At 32.3% G+C, this 15,864-nt stretch overlaps 2 protein-coding genes and 1 pseudogene across 13 annotated transcripts in view; 1 reads left to right on the top strand and 2 right to left on the bottom strand.

Annotated features, from left to right (window-relative positions):
• Window positions 1-15,864, top strand: part of Wdr62 (WD repeat domain 62) — a 227,182-nt gene that overhangs the window by 106,253 nt on the left and 105,065 nt on the right. The window lies entirely within an intron of this gene.
• The window catches only part of LOC143907335 (uncharacterized), a 181,526-nt gene that overhangs the window by 62,087 nt on the left and 103,575 nt on the right, over window positions 1-15,864 (bottom strand). The gene's annotated exons all lie outside the window — the stretch shown is intronic.
• On the bottom strand, window positions 12,693-15,195 carry LOC143907303 (uncharacterized; annotated as a pseudogene).

Genomic DNA, 15,864 nt, shown 5'->3' with positions numbered 1-15,864 from the left:
CCTTATTCGGTATATTTACCATTTTTACATATATAAAATTAATTATTTAATCTTCAAAATGATTTTCTTCAATACGATATGTTGTATGAAAAAATTTTATTCTATATATATTTTCGACTTCTTTTTTTTATATATTTTTATTTAATTTTTATAATATATAATTATTTAATTTTCTTTAACATTATCTATATATTATACTACATATGAAAAAAATTATGTAAGTAAATTTTTTTTGCAATTGCTCTCATAAAGTTTACGCATAACTAATGGTTTTTCATCAAATAATAGTTATACCCGATCGCGGCGGATGAAATATGTCGGAGAAAGAAAGTTTAGCTTCGTTAATTTAAAAGAAAAGAATGAGCCTGGAGCCTTACGGACAGCACAAAGGATGTGTATACCTCTTGTTTTTTGTCAGTAACATGGATAGAAGAATGGGGAAAGTGTGATGGAGAGATTATCTTAATTTATCGCTATAGCAAAGAAATCACTTTTACACGAATATATGTAATCTTTATAATATTACTTGCAATTTAAATAATGTTTATAAATGCTTTATAAACATGCACACAGTACACTGATTCGACGATTTATATTAGCATATACTCTACTTTATAATATTACTCTTCTCTGATATAATAACTTAAACTTTAACCCTTCGAGAACACCCAGGGTCAATTTGACCCCTTTTTTTGTATTTTTTTGCCAGAAAAATTAAACAAAAAATAAAAATTTTTTTCGTAAAAAAACATTTTTTTTTTAAGAGCACACTGGGTCAATCTGATGACCCTATACACACACTTTGATAGTCCACCATTTTAAATTGACGAGTGCGATCAGCTTGAAAAAAATTCCCAGATGTACTTGGAACATTGTTAAATCAATTGATAATTGACATAAATAAAAAGGGCCGTTGGAATTATTTACATATTTAAAAAAATTAAAAAAAGTTTTTTTTTTTTTTTAATTTTTTTTTTTTTTTTAATTTTGCTTCCTCATAGAGGAAGTATGTATGTGTGTGTGTGTGTGTGTGTGTGTGTGTGTGCGTGTGCGTGTGCGTGTGCGTGTGCGTGTGCGTGTGCGTGTGCGTGTGCGTGTGCGTGTGCGTGTGCGTGTGTGTGTGTGTGTGTGTGTGTGTGTGTGTACGGATTTTTGTACACGCATCTACTTCTACAATTTTTTAGATACCTGTTTGAATTTTTGCACACAAATAGAGTATCATAGAAAGTATGTCCTCCTCAAATTTTATTGAAATCGGTCTACCGGTATAGATTTTATGCAGATTCTCCTTTTTTTGAAAAATGTGTTTTACGCTGCCGCTTTCTCAATATTTGAGATAGCGATTTATTTTTAATTTTATTATATTTTTCAGTTTTTTCTACCCCTATTTCATATATAATTCATTAAAATTTGATTGATCAGATCTCGTATTACACACATTTGAAATTTTAAAGAATTCGTACATACATAGAAGCTTTATAAAACTTGATCTGATCAACCAAATTTTAACCAATTATATATGAAATAGGGGTAGAAAAGACTGGAAAATATAATAGAATTAGAAAAGTTGCCAATAATTAGAACTAAATTGTCGAAAAATATCAATTTATGAAAAGTCTCAATTGTTAAGATTTGAGATGTAGTTTTTAAAGGTTAAAATTTTAAAATTGGTAATATTTTTTTAATTCTATTATATTCTTTAGTCTTTTTTCTATTAAGATTTAGTTCTGGTTTTTTCATAGAGTTATTAAGTGTGCAAGTAGAAAGTTGCACAGTATTTTTAAGTGTTAAGGTAAAAACCTGTACATTGCTTCCTCATAGTTTTTAGGTGTGCAATTAGAAACTTGCACATTGCTTTCTTAGAGTTTTTAGGTGTGTAAGTAGAAATCTGCATATTGTTTTAGTTTTTAAGTGGACAAGTATTTTTAGTATTTTTTAGTGAATGTACATAATTATTTACGCTGTCCCCAAAAGAGTTAAGTGTGAAATCAGAACCTTTGCTAACAAAGCTTCCTCTATGAGGAAGCCAAAACAAATAAATACTGATAATTGTACCTCGAATAAAATAAAAACTTGCACACTTAGGAACTATGAGGAAGCAATGTGCAAGTTTCTACTTGCACAATTAAAAACTACGAGGAAACAATGTGCAAGTTTTTACTTGTTTTTAAATAATTTCAACGGCATTTTTTATTTATATCAATTGATTTAACAATGTTCCAAGTACATCTGGGAATTTTTTCAAGCTGATCGCACTCGTCAATTTAAAATGGTGGACGATCAAAGTGTGTGTAGGGTCAGATTGACCCAGAGTGTTCTCCGTGAATGAAAAAAAAAGTGTGTTCTCGAAGGGTTAAATAATCATTCAGCAAAATTGCTCGCTAAACATTATATTATATCCTCTTTATGTCGCGACTTGTTATCTATTGCAATAAGTATATAGAGTGTGGCGGATACCTAATAAGTTAGGTAAAAACATTAAAGAGGAAGTGATTAGTTAGCAAGTAATTGCACAAAGAAACAGACGCTATCAGTGACTGATACATATTTGCCGTTTGATTAAATCCAGTATATTATCTTATATCGACTAATATTATTCCTGTACATGTATAATATACTCGCGATCTGTTAAAAGTTCTACATCCGAGATTTAATAGTCAAACGAATTTGTTCTTGTTAAACTCTGTTTCCATCTAACTTTAAAACTTATTTTCTACTTTATACAGTTAATAGTTTTATTAATCGCAAAAAATGTGTTTGTTAATAACAAAATTAATTATAATTATTTTATTTCCGATTATTATTGCAATCTTTTTTTGTGCATGTAATGTCTCTCGAGAATCGAGATGAATTCCGTCAGGATAACTATATATGACATTCGTATCGAAATCGGGTCAGAAGAAAAGGCAGATGGATCGAAAGATTCCGCATTGCAAGACGCCGGGTAATGTGCTACATTGAAGGTGTCTATATATGATCGTGTTTCGCGCGTCTATATAATCGAAAGAACCTCCTATTCTTAATTGCGCTAATTTTTGTGCTATTTCACATTTCTGATCATTATTTGCATGACTATGCGTAGAATGAAAATGTGTACATGATTAAAACGGCTTGTGCATATGTGCCATTGAAATAAGAATGGAGACCGAGAGGAAATGTTAAAAATAAAAAGATTGTTTGATTCCGTATTAAGAAGATTAACTGTATTAAAAGAAGTGACTGTATTAAACAGAAATTATCGAATCATCTATGGTTTATAAACTTTTTAGAATACACATGCATGTACATTTTTATTCCGGCATTCGTTAAATTAAAAGGTTGATAAAGTATGAAGCAGCATAATCGAAAGTACACTTTTCGAAACGAGAGGATATGTATCGCGATCGTTCCTGAATTATAGTGCTGTAAACAGCATAATAAGCTGTTCCACTGTCTTACAAGCAACTAGTGAAAATGCATGTATTAACGTGCGCGTGAATATATTCGAGTTAATAACGAACGAAAGTTGCCAGAAATTACACGTTCAGTTTTTTCGCGCAACGCGCAAGTGAGTTCATAAAATTATGTCCTGGCATTGCCGATGCTTTGAGTAAAAGTTATGCCATTGTGTTACGTTCTTATAAATGGGGCATTTTATACCAAATCGACCTAATTGCGGGCAATCCTTAACCTCTCGATTTGATCCGCAATTTTTTATGTTATTGTTCCAACTCTAAAATGCACTCCGATTTTTTTAAATAAATTTGATTATAATTTTTTAAGACAAACATATTGTTGGCCACCATTTAAAAATCTGAAAAAATTCTATGTCAGATATCAAACTTTTTAAGTCTTGACCAAGAGTGGGCTGGTGTTCACTTCTATTTTTTTCGAGCTTTTTTCGAATAAAAAATTGGAAAAAATTAGAAGCAGGAGTCAGTCCATTGTAGGCTGTTGTTTGAATATATTTTACATATAGGTATCAGAATTTATTTGAATTTTTTCAGATTTTTCCGACGCAATTTTTTTTTTTTTTTTTGAAAAATTGCTTTAGAAAAATTTTACTTGGATTTTAGCTACTTGGAAGCTTGGGTTTTAGCAGCCTAATAATATTTTTTTTTATATGTACTACACATATATTTTTTCCAATTCCTTAATAAACTGCGCGCTGACTTATTGTCAGATTTACAACACAGCTTCCATTGGAATAGTAAAAGTCTCCTCCCTTCTCCCTAATTAAATAAATTTAGACGAGAGCTGTGTTGTAAGTCTGACAAGTTAGTCGACGCGCAGTTTAGGGAGGAGTACCGTTTCGAGGGCTAGAAACAAGGTTATTTTTCTCGATGGTTTTTTTTCGGAAACTATCCGGCCGATTTATTCTACGTTTTACATACATATTAACACCACATTTTATGTAATTTTCAGAATTTTTACAAGTAGAAATAATAAGTATTACGGTAGTTATACAAATATTTGCACAACGTGTTCGAACGCGCAAGATCTCACGCGGTTCCCATGAAATTTAGACACTCGGTAATCTAAAATAAAAAATAATAAAGCAGATTCTTAATCTACGCATATTCAGTTATCGTTGGAAATAGAATTATTAACATCTATTTCTTCAATTTTTTTAAGGCATGTAAACTTTTTTTTTCCCAAAAAATGCCAAAAAATTGACAGGTTTACATTAAAAATCAAAGGAAAAAGTTAATGTATTTTAATTTTGCTAGCTCCAACGATAGAGAGACATCTTACGAAAATGTTCCAATAGAGCAAAGCCGATCAGCTTTTCATTAGTTTGTCTGAAATCGTGGGAACCAGTTTGAAAAATGCCGTTTCGAGAAAAACGCGTCTAAAAGTTTTGAATACAATTTAGTTTTATTTTTCTGGTACTCACGTAAGTTTCAGTCTTATCGGTGATTCCAGGCCAAAATAGAAAGTCTTCTTTAACCTATGCGGTCATGAACAAATTTATCTATTGTAATAATCCTGTTATAGCTTCGATATATTTGTTCCAACTTTCAGCGCCGGCGAGGTATAAGTCGAGCTACGAGTCCTCATCAGTTGACCATAAATGCTTAAATGTAGCATTTATGGCATTTTTCATGCTTTCCACACACTGTCACAATGTTTTTTAACTTCCACACTGTCCACAATTTTCTAACTGCTAGTTCATAATAATTTAAAAGCTTATTAATTCAAATCATTGTTTTAGCGCTCCTTTCTTAAATTTTTCTTTTTTTTATTATTAAAAAATTTTCCAGAGCCTTTTTAGGCTAGTCATATTAGACATCGAACCTCCCAATTAATCTTCCCAGGTTGCAAGCATCATGAATTGCTTTGATTTGAGGTGCTATAAGTGGGATTTAATTTGCTTTGCAAAATTAACAGGGAATAAAAAGTTATTAACAATATTATCAGCAAAAAATGCATTTTTTTTCCAAATATCTCGAAAACTAAGTAAGATAGGGTAACTGATTATACATACCTTTTTTGTAGAGCATAAAATTATCTACAATAATAATTTGAACAACATTTATCGTCAAGTCAGTCGTTTAGCTTGCACGCGTCGTCAAACTCTGAGACTTGGATCCCGAAAACCTTTGATTTTGTCATTTTTTTTATGTTGCGCCAGTGATTTTTACCCGTCATTTAAAATGGAATTAAAAATTCCTAACGCGCAAAGTTATCCAATATTGCTCACAAGTCGGATAACGCTTAATTTTGTGCGTCAATAAAAAAATCAGCGTTTGTTATACGAAAAAAATACAAGAGTCCTTATTGCAAATTTTATCCGCAACAAAAGCACTCACTAAGAAAGGATTTTTAGATATTCGACCCCTAAGGGGGTGAAAAGTGGTAAAATGTGTTTTCACAACTTTCTCAATATCTCTTGGGCCCGAAAAGATATCGACTTGGTTTTTGCTTACAAAGGTTACCCATATAAGTGCTTAAAAACATAATTCAAGATTTTGCTCTAATCATCTATCTATCTAAATCTTCTATTTATCTATTTATCTATACAGGGTGCCCCACAATTGTTGGTACTTTTTTCATATTTAGATAGAGCGAGCCAAACTGAGTCGAAAAGTCATGTACCATTTTACAATTTTCGCAATAGTTGACGAGTTATTAATGATTAAAAATCGACGTATTAGCCCGCCCACCGCCAAATCCAAGCGCGCGGCGAGATGCGGCCGCCCCGCGGTCGACGCGCGGGCAGTTGTTTACTACAAGCGGCGCGTAACGCCGGGCCCCTGTCCTAAGCGATGATATAGTTTCTCACCTTTTTTAAATAGAAATAAAATTTTCTAACAACATAAAAAATTTTTTTGTGCGTACGTATGTACATATGTGTGCACATGCATACACCAGGAAAATATCAATTCTACTGCTTAAAAAAGCGATTACTCAATTTACCTTTTTTTTTTAGTAAGTAACGGTTGTCTTTAAGCAAGAATATTTTCTTGATATTAGTCTTAAAATGTACAAATTTTAGAAAGAGTCTTTATTATGTACTCGAAAGAAGAATTTATACTTCTTCAAAGAACATAATAAAATTTTATCAAAGAAAAGTCAAAATAATAAATAAAATAATATGAGGACCCTCGAGATTAAAATAGGAGAAGGCTATGAGGGTCAGACGCAGATCACAGTGCGTAATATCAGAAATAAGTGATTTATTCGTCGTTTTGATACATTACATCGATCCGTACGTTTCGGCTCAGTTTTGAGCCATCTAGGCTTCAGCGGTATAATAGTTACAGAAATTAAGTTACACGTTCTCCGTACCGTATGGTGAGTTTACTGATTCAAAGTATCAGAAACATAGACCAATTGATCCATATCTGTAAATTTGTTCAATTAATGTTGAGATATTAAAAAGATCCCTTAGGAAACTCACCATTCGGTCTGAAAAACGTGGAATACAGAGCCATGTATACATAATGAATACTCTCTGCGAGAAAATTTGACGATCTTTATCGACACGACACATGCACAGCAATGATATGAAAGGTCTTGCAAGAAGAGGCATGTCGTAGGTCAACACACCGGCGAGGATTATAACAAAGCACGATTTGACACCGTCTCAAAATGACACGGATTTTTTGCATCATGCATATGTCACGGTTTTGAGCAAATTGTAATCCATGCTCATGAACTTTGGTCGTTGGCAAATCGGGGTTTTACTATTGGTACATGCAATATTGTGACGGTGTCAAATCGTGCTTTGTTATAATCCTCGCCGGTGTGTTGACCTACGACATGCCTCTTCTTGCAAGACCTTTCATATTATTGTGTGTCGTCGACAAGATCGTCAAGTCTTCTCGCAGAGAGTAGATATTCATTATGTACGCATGGCTCTGTATTCCACGTTTTTCAGACCGAATGGTGAGTTTCCTAAGGGATCTTTTTTTAATATCTCAACATTAATTTTAAACAAATTTACAGATATGGATCAATTGGTCTATGTTTCTGATACTTTGAAGTAAACTCACCATACGGTACGGAGAACGTGTAATTAAACTTCTGTAACTACTGCTGAAGATGGCTCAAAGCTGAGCCGAAACGTACGGATCGATGTAATGTATCAAAACGACGAATAAATCAGTTATTTCTGATATTACGCACTGTGATCTGCGTCTGACCCTCATAGCCTTGACTTCTCCTATCAAAATAATTAGCAAATTGAATTTTTGTTTTAATTTTGTATTCTTAACTGAAGAATTGAATAATTAGAATGTAGAATATTATTTATTTTAAGTAATATTATCAAGAAAACATTTTTTGTAAAGATCATCGTTACTTAAAAGAAGAGAAAACTGAGTAATTGGTTTTCTTAGCACTAGAATGATATTTTTTTACGTGTGCGTATACGGCACGCCATTTTACTATTTAATATCATCATAAAAATTTTATCAAATTAAATCGATACTTAAAGAAAAGAAATTATTATTATGTCTAGACATACTTATAATTTATCGAATTATTATTAAGCTATAATTGAAAATGCAGAATTACAATTATGTCTAGAAAAAATATTAATTCTGAATTTATTTTACGTTATGACATAAACAATTTTCGGGAATTAAAAGTATGTACATAATTGTAATTCCTGAATTTTACTTATGTACGCAATTTTAATACTTGAATTTCTATTATGTACACACAATCGTAATTCTGGAATTACTTTTTTTCTTTTGGTAAGTAACGGGGTTCTTTAAGAAAGAATATTTTCTTGATAATAATCTTAAAATGTATTCATCACAAATTTTAGAGAAAGTCTTTATCATGTACTGGAAAAAAGAATTTATACTCCTTCAAAAAACATTATACCATTTTATCAAAGAAAAGTCAAAATAATAAGCAAATCAAATTTTTGTTTTAATTTTATATTTTTAATTGAATAGTTAAACAATTAGAATTTAGAATATTATTTGTTTTAAGTAAAGAGAGTGATGAGTGTATTTTAAGATTATTATAAAAATAAAATATTCTTTGCGAAGATGACCGTTAAAAGAAGGGAAATGGAGTAATTGGTTTTCTTAGTACTGGAATGATATTTTTTGCGCGTGAATTGTGCATGAATAGCAATCGCGATATAAGATCGCGAGCCAAAAAATAATTTTTTTTTCTGTGGCAAGAAAATGATAGAGCGCTATCATTTCCACACCACCTTGCGGTAGATAGCATGGCCCATTTTTTTTTAAGTAGTGTCCCCAGTAGGTTTAATCCACTTTATAAAAATATTTTAATGCAAGAACTGTTCGAAGTGCTCAAAAAATATCATTCCAGTGCTAAGAAAACCAATTACTCCATTTCCCTTCTTTTAACGGTCGCATCTTCGCAAAGAATATTTCATTTTTATAATAATCTTAAAATACACTCATCACTCTCTTTACTTAAAACAAATAATATTCTAAATTCTAATTATTTAACTATTCAATTAAAAATATAAAATTAAAACAAAAATTTGATTTGCTTATTATTTTGACTTTTCTTTGATAAAATAGTATAATGTTTTTTGAAGGAGTATAAATTCTTTTTTCCAGTACATAATAAAGACTTTTTCTAAAATTTGTAATGAATACATTTTAAGATTATTATCAAGAAAATATTCTTTCTTAAAGAACCCCGTTACTTACCAAAAGAAAAAAAGTAATTCCAGAATTACGATTGTGTTGTACATAATAGAAATTCAAGTATTAAAATTGCGTACATAAGTAAAATTCGGGAATTACAATTATGTACATAATTTTAATTCCCAAAAATTTTTTATGTCATAACGTAAAATAAATTCAGAATTAATATTTTGTCTAGACATAATTGTAATTCTGCATTTTCAATTATAGCTTAATAATAATTCGATAAATTATAAGTATGTCTAGACATAATAATAATTTCTTTTCTTTAAGTATCGATTTAATTTGATAGAATTTTTATAATGATATTAAATGGTAAAATGGCGTGCCGTATACGCACACGTAAAAAAATATCATTTTAGTGCTAAGAAAACCAATTACTCAGTTTTCTCTTCTTTTAAGTAACGATGATCTTTACAAAAAATGTTTTCTTGATAATATTACTTAAAATAAATAATATTCTACATTCTAATTATTCAGTTCTTCAGTTAAGAATACAAAATTAAAACAAAAATTCAATTTGCTAATTATTTTGATAGGAGAAGTCAAGGCTATGAGAATCAGACGCAGATCACAGTGCGTAATATCAGAAATAACTGATTTATTCGTCGTTTTGATACATTACATCGATCCGTACGTTTCGGCTCAGCTTTGAGCCATCTTCAGCAGTAGTTACAGAAGTTAAGTTACACGTTCTCCGTACCGTATGGTGAGTTTACTGATTCAAAGTATCAGAAACATAGACCAATTGATCCATATCTGTAAATTTGTTTAATTAATGTTGAGATATTAAAAAGATCTTTTAGGAAACTCACCATTCGGTCTGAAAAACATGGAATACAGAGCCATGCGTACATAATGAATATCTACTCTCTGCGAGAAGACTTGACGATCTTGTCGACACGACACACAATAATATGGAAGGTCTTGCAAGAAGAGGCATGTCGTAGGTCAACACACCGGCGAGGATTATAACAAAGCACGATTTGACACTGTCACAATATTGCATGTACCAATAGTAAAACGCCGATTTGCCAACGACCAAAGTTCATGAGGATGGATTACAATTTGCTCAAAACCGTGACATATGCATGATGCAAGAAAACCGTGTCATTTTGAGACGGTGTCAAATCGTGCTTTGTTATAATCCTCGCCGGTGTGTTGACCTACGACATGCCTCTTCTTGCAAGACCTTTCATATCATTGCTGTGCATGTGTCGTGTCGATAAAGATCGTCAAGTCTTCTCAGCCAGAGAGTATTCATTATGTATACATGGCTCTGTATTCCACGTTTTTTAGACCAAATGGTGAGTTTCCTAAGGGATCTTTTTAATATCTCAACATTAATTGAACAAATTTACAGATATGGGTCAATTGGTCTATGTTTCTAATACTTTGAATCAGTAAACTCACCATACGGTACGGAGAACGTGTAACTTAATTTCTGTAACTATTATACCGCTGAAGCCTAGATGGCTCAAAACTGAGCCGAAACGTACGGATCGATGTAATGTATCAAAACGACGAATAAATCACTTATTTCTGATATTACGCATTGTGATCTGCGTCTGACCCTCATAGCCTTCTCCTATTTTAATCTCGAGGGTCCTCATATTATTTTATTTATTATTTTGACTTTTCTTTGATAAAATTTTATTATGTTCTTTGAAGGAGTATAAATTCTTCTTTCGAGTACATAATAAAGACTCTTTCTAAAATTTGTACATTTTAAGACTATTATCAAGAAAATATTCTTGCTTAAAGACAACCGTTACTTACTAAAAAAAAAGGTAAATTGAGTAATCGTTTTTTTAAGCAGTAGAATTGATATTTTCCTGGTGTATGCATGTGCACACATATGTACATACGTACGCACAAAAAATTTTTCTATGTTGTTAGAAAATTTTATTTCTATTTAAAAAAGGCGAGAAACTATCATCGCTTATAGGACAGGGGCCCGGCGTTACGCGCCGCTTGTAGTAAACAACTGCCCGCGCGCCGACCGCGGGGCGGCCGCATCTCGCCGCGCGCTTGGATTTGGCGGAGGGCGGGCTAATACGTCGATTTTTAATCATTAATAACTCGTCAACTATTGCGAAAATTGCAAAATGGTACATGACTTTTCGACTCAGTTTGGCTCGCTCTATCTAAATATGAAAAAAGTACCAACAATTGTGGGGCACCCTGTATATATATACAGGGTGTCAGAAATAAAAGTATCCAGCCGAATGACTAGGGTAGATTGGGTCAAACTGAAGAGAAAAGTCGTATACCATTTTGCAAAATTCGCAATAGTTAACGAGTTATTAAATAAAACGTCTGAGCGAATGCGCGCACAAGGAGCGACAGAGGCGGGCCTCGGCGGCTGGCTGGGCTGGCACCGTGCCCGGCGCGCGGCGAGCGGTGGGGGTCGAGAGACGAGCGGCGAGCGGGGCGCGGCGCGGCGCGGCGAACGTCGAGCGACAGATGTTATACACTGCGACGAAAAAGTATTAGAGCCAGCCCATACTAAACTTACGATAATTCCTTCGCGTAAACGGGATTTTGTAGTAACTTACAATAATTTACTCCGCGTAAACGAGTGAATTATCGTAAGTTACTACAGAAGTAACGCGCTCGCGTAAACGTAGTAACAGTAGGTAGCACACGTATTGCATAGGCATTGCCGTAACGTCTTACGCCTTAGATAATATTAATTAGTTTAGCTTGAATTATGTGTAATAAAAACATTATTTAATTTTAGTAAATTTAATTATTTTGCATGTCAAAGTTTACGAGGTTTACCACAAGCCTTACTTTAACTTTTGTTTATGTTATAATAACTTTAATGGTGCGTGTCCACCTGCGAGTAAAACTCTCGAGAGTAGCTCTCAAAATTGATTCTCGCAAATGGACATATTCCTAAAGAGTACCTATAACGGAGAATGAATCGCAGCTCTCGGCGAGCGAACTTTTCAAGACCTACTCGCAAATCGACACGACGTTATTTTACTCTCGGAGATCAGCTCGCCAAGCTCGAACGCTGTTCGTATTTTGAGAGCTACATGATGACACAAAGGAACTTATTGAATAATGCGGAAATCATGAACCATTGTAGAATACTACTGTGACAGAAATAAAAGTTTTTTTAATTTTTATGTTTTGCGAATAAAGTGCGAAAAATTCATAATTTAAAGAATTAGATAAGAATATTTTTAATACATTCTCTTATTACATGGTCAATAATTAGTAACACTTTAGTTTTACATACTTTGCACGTTTTAGTTACAGCGTTGAAATTAAATACATTTTTACATCGCAAATTAAGTACATTAAAAAAAAAAATTATTTAATATTTACATGTAAAAATCTAACATCAAGATATTTCGCAAACAGAAAACTAAATAATAATATCGCACTATGTATTCCACTTCACAACTTGTAAGTAATCATTTCGCAATTTATTTCGTAATTTTCTTTTTTTTTGCTACGTTTTTTTTGTTAGAACCAAAAATACGATTGCATCGAACTAACAAAATGTCATTCAGAAGAGTACATGACATTTTATTTCTCAAATAATTTAAATTGAGATTAGAAAACAATCTTTCAACGCTTACTTGCGTTACTGGAAGAGCTAATACAGTTACTGCGAGCTCATAAAGTTCAGGGCAAGTGACTTTTTTTTTCTCCTAGTATAGAAATATATCTTCCTCGTATTTAATTCTTTCTTCATTTCCAAAGTTAATAAGAAGGTGTTTAATGTCAGATTTGTTAGTTTTTGTATGCTGCGTCTATCACGAATTTTCCTTTTCTAACAACATTAATTCTAGAGGGTCTTCAATTTTTTCTGTGCTCTGTGATCTAAGCGCACTATCGTGGCACGTACTAGATGGTGTACTAATTTCAATCGTTTTCAAAGCTTGTAATCGCTGCCATACAAAAACGAGATGGTTTACTGCAGTTTCTCTTTGCGTCTCAGAAAGCAGAACTTGCCATCTGGCATCTAAATAAATTGCACATAGCAAAGCTGGACTCTCCATTAGTTTAACCTCTTGCTCCTGCATAGCAGTGACCAGTGCTTTTGCTAACGAACTGTCGATAGTCTTTGTATTATGTTTACACATCACCACGCTTGTATGAAATCGCCAACCTGAAGTTGCTCTGCCTGTAATTTTTTCGTGGTAACTTTTGCTGGTTTTAAGGCATCAACTATCAACTGTAATTTATCATAATCATTAATTGACAGATTTGATAATTTGGATTTCTTATTTGCTGATAAAATTTGATCGGGCATAAATCTGAAAGCCAATAAACTTAAAATCATGACATACATTGAATGCCAACGTGTCGGACAGTCGAGTGTAGGTTTTCTTCTTCCAATTGCAACTAAGATACCTGAATTTGTTGGTGTGCGAAGTTTTTTAACGAGGCTTCTTGCTCTCGTTAATAATTCACGTATATCATTTTTTTTAATAGCATCTTCGACTGTAAGCTGCAAAGTATGTGCCACACATCTTTGTCCAAACACACCTTCAGATGAAATTTTACTTGGTAAATTATCAAAAGTTAAAAATAAATCATTTTCTACCGATTTGGTTGAGTTTTCTTCCAAAATATTCTCATTACTCTCATCATCTTCAGTTTCACTTCCTTCTTCTTCGCAATCTTCATCACTACTGTTCATGTTTTCATTCATTTCTTCATCGTTATTTTCATTTTTTTCACTTTCAACATGCATCGAGGAAACATCGTCACTTAGTAATTTAATCGTTTTTAACATATTGGCCGCGTTATCAGTCGTCACGCAATAAATCATATTTTTAGAAATCCCGCATTTATCAAGCTCAATTATAATTTCTCTTTTCAAATTTTCAGCCGTGTGCGTACAGTCTAACTCTTTCGTACATATATTACGTATGATAAGCTTGCCTTCCTTACAATACTGATTATTTATACCCATTAATGATCTATCTAATCGAGTCGCATTATTTATTTTAACACAAATTAAACGACCTTTCACATCTTGGAGTATTTCCTCACGAATGTTTTGTGCTTCAGTAGTAATTTGTCGTTTAATAATTTCACGATTACAACGATTTTAGGTCCATCCTTAGTAAGGCCATTCAATATTGGATCGATAATGCGTTTGAAACGACTATCCTCAACAAAATTTATACTTCGTCCATTGACAGTAGTCATTTCAACACAAGCGTCGATTATTTCATTATAATCAATTTCAACGGACACGGAAGTTCTTTTTCTTTTTCGATTTGTCGAAATTTTTTCGGTAGATGCAAGTGACGAAGATGAGTTACTACCTGCACAATACATATAAATTAAAATTTTATCTTAAAAATTAGCCAGTTAAGGCTCCTGGTCCCTGAGCCCAGGAGCCTTAAGTCGAAAAAATTGAAATATAGTTTTTAAAATTTATATAAAATTTTATAGTTAAAAAGATTTATATTATACGTTATTCTATGCTATATTATTATTTTTAAAATTTATATAAATTAAATACTTAGTTTTTTGCATACGTACTTGTAAGATCCAATTCCAAATCTTGCATATTATTTTTTTGATCACGCGCTGTTTGAAGCTTTACTCGTTCGCTAGTTATTATTTCTGCCTCGACAGGATGCTTACGCATAATATGCCTTTCCAAATTTGCAGTATGCTTCCCCTAAGTTAAATAATAAATATATTACATAAATCGTTGAAAGTAAATTTACGTTATAATATAACAAAGTTGATTTTAATTTTATCTAATCAAATTTTAACTTCTTTAAAACTATACATGAATGTATACATAAATGTGTTAATGGTAATAATTAAACGTAGCAAAAGATAAAAAATAAATTATTTCAAAATTTCAATGATGTGATTATAAAAAATTTATTATAATTTATAATTTATAAATTAGGAAATTTGAAACTTTTCTGTACTTTTAATTTATGAATCTTAATCTTAATATATCTCTGATTTATATTAATAAAGATAATTAAAACTACAATTCAGTAACAAATAGAAATTAATTTTACCTGCATACTTGTAGAGCATTCAGCAACTTTGCATTTGGATCGACAAGTTTCTTCATTATAATCAAAATAAATGCCTACAAAATTTGCAGGTCGCATTGTACATTCGGTTCTTGCAATTTCTTCGTTAGTGTCGTCCATATTAATTGGAGATTACAAATCTATACGTAACTATATACTATTCAATATATATAAATATAAAACACAGAAAATGCGCGGAGCACCAGCTCAATTGCTAGCAACAGTAACAACTGTCTACTGCTAAATGAAAATTGGAAAGCGAAGCGAAGGACTACGATCAAAGTAATAGTGTTTGGTTTTATTATAAACACAAGACTGTATTCCTATGACAACGTTTCATGGTTGCTACGCAAAATTCTACGCGCACGGGATTTAGCAAGGTCTCGGCAGTAAACACAAACGCCAAAACGCAAAACATCACAAGAGCGAGCAGCGAGATCCCATCCAATCTCGAGCGCTCGTGTCGCTTGCGCTCTCTCTTTCCGCGCTCTTGTGACGGACGTATAAAAACGTCACATCTGATATCACAATATATACTAGTATATCAATAATAATATATATTAATTTATTATATTTTTCTGTTTTTTTAAATAACTTCTTTTTAAATAAAGAAACCGCTCCAAAACCGGTTTTTTAATGCTCCGGTTTGATACCGGAGCATTTTAAATTATAATAAACAACGGTTTGCTCCGGATCGGAGAGATTTT

Source organism: Temnothorax americanus, unplaced genomic scaffold (assembly GCF_048541705.1).
Source record: "Temnothorax americanus isolate GAGA-0224 unplaced genomic scaffold, ASM4854170v1 Scaffold8, whole genome shotgun sequence".
In the NCBI taxonomy this organism is placed as follows: Eukaryota; Metazoa; Arthropoda; class Insecta; order Hymenoptera; family Formicidae; genus Temnothorax; species Temnothorax americanus.
The sequence above is the reverse complement of the archived record's forward strand: the minus strand, read 5'-3'. Positions and strand labels throughout refer to the sequence as shown.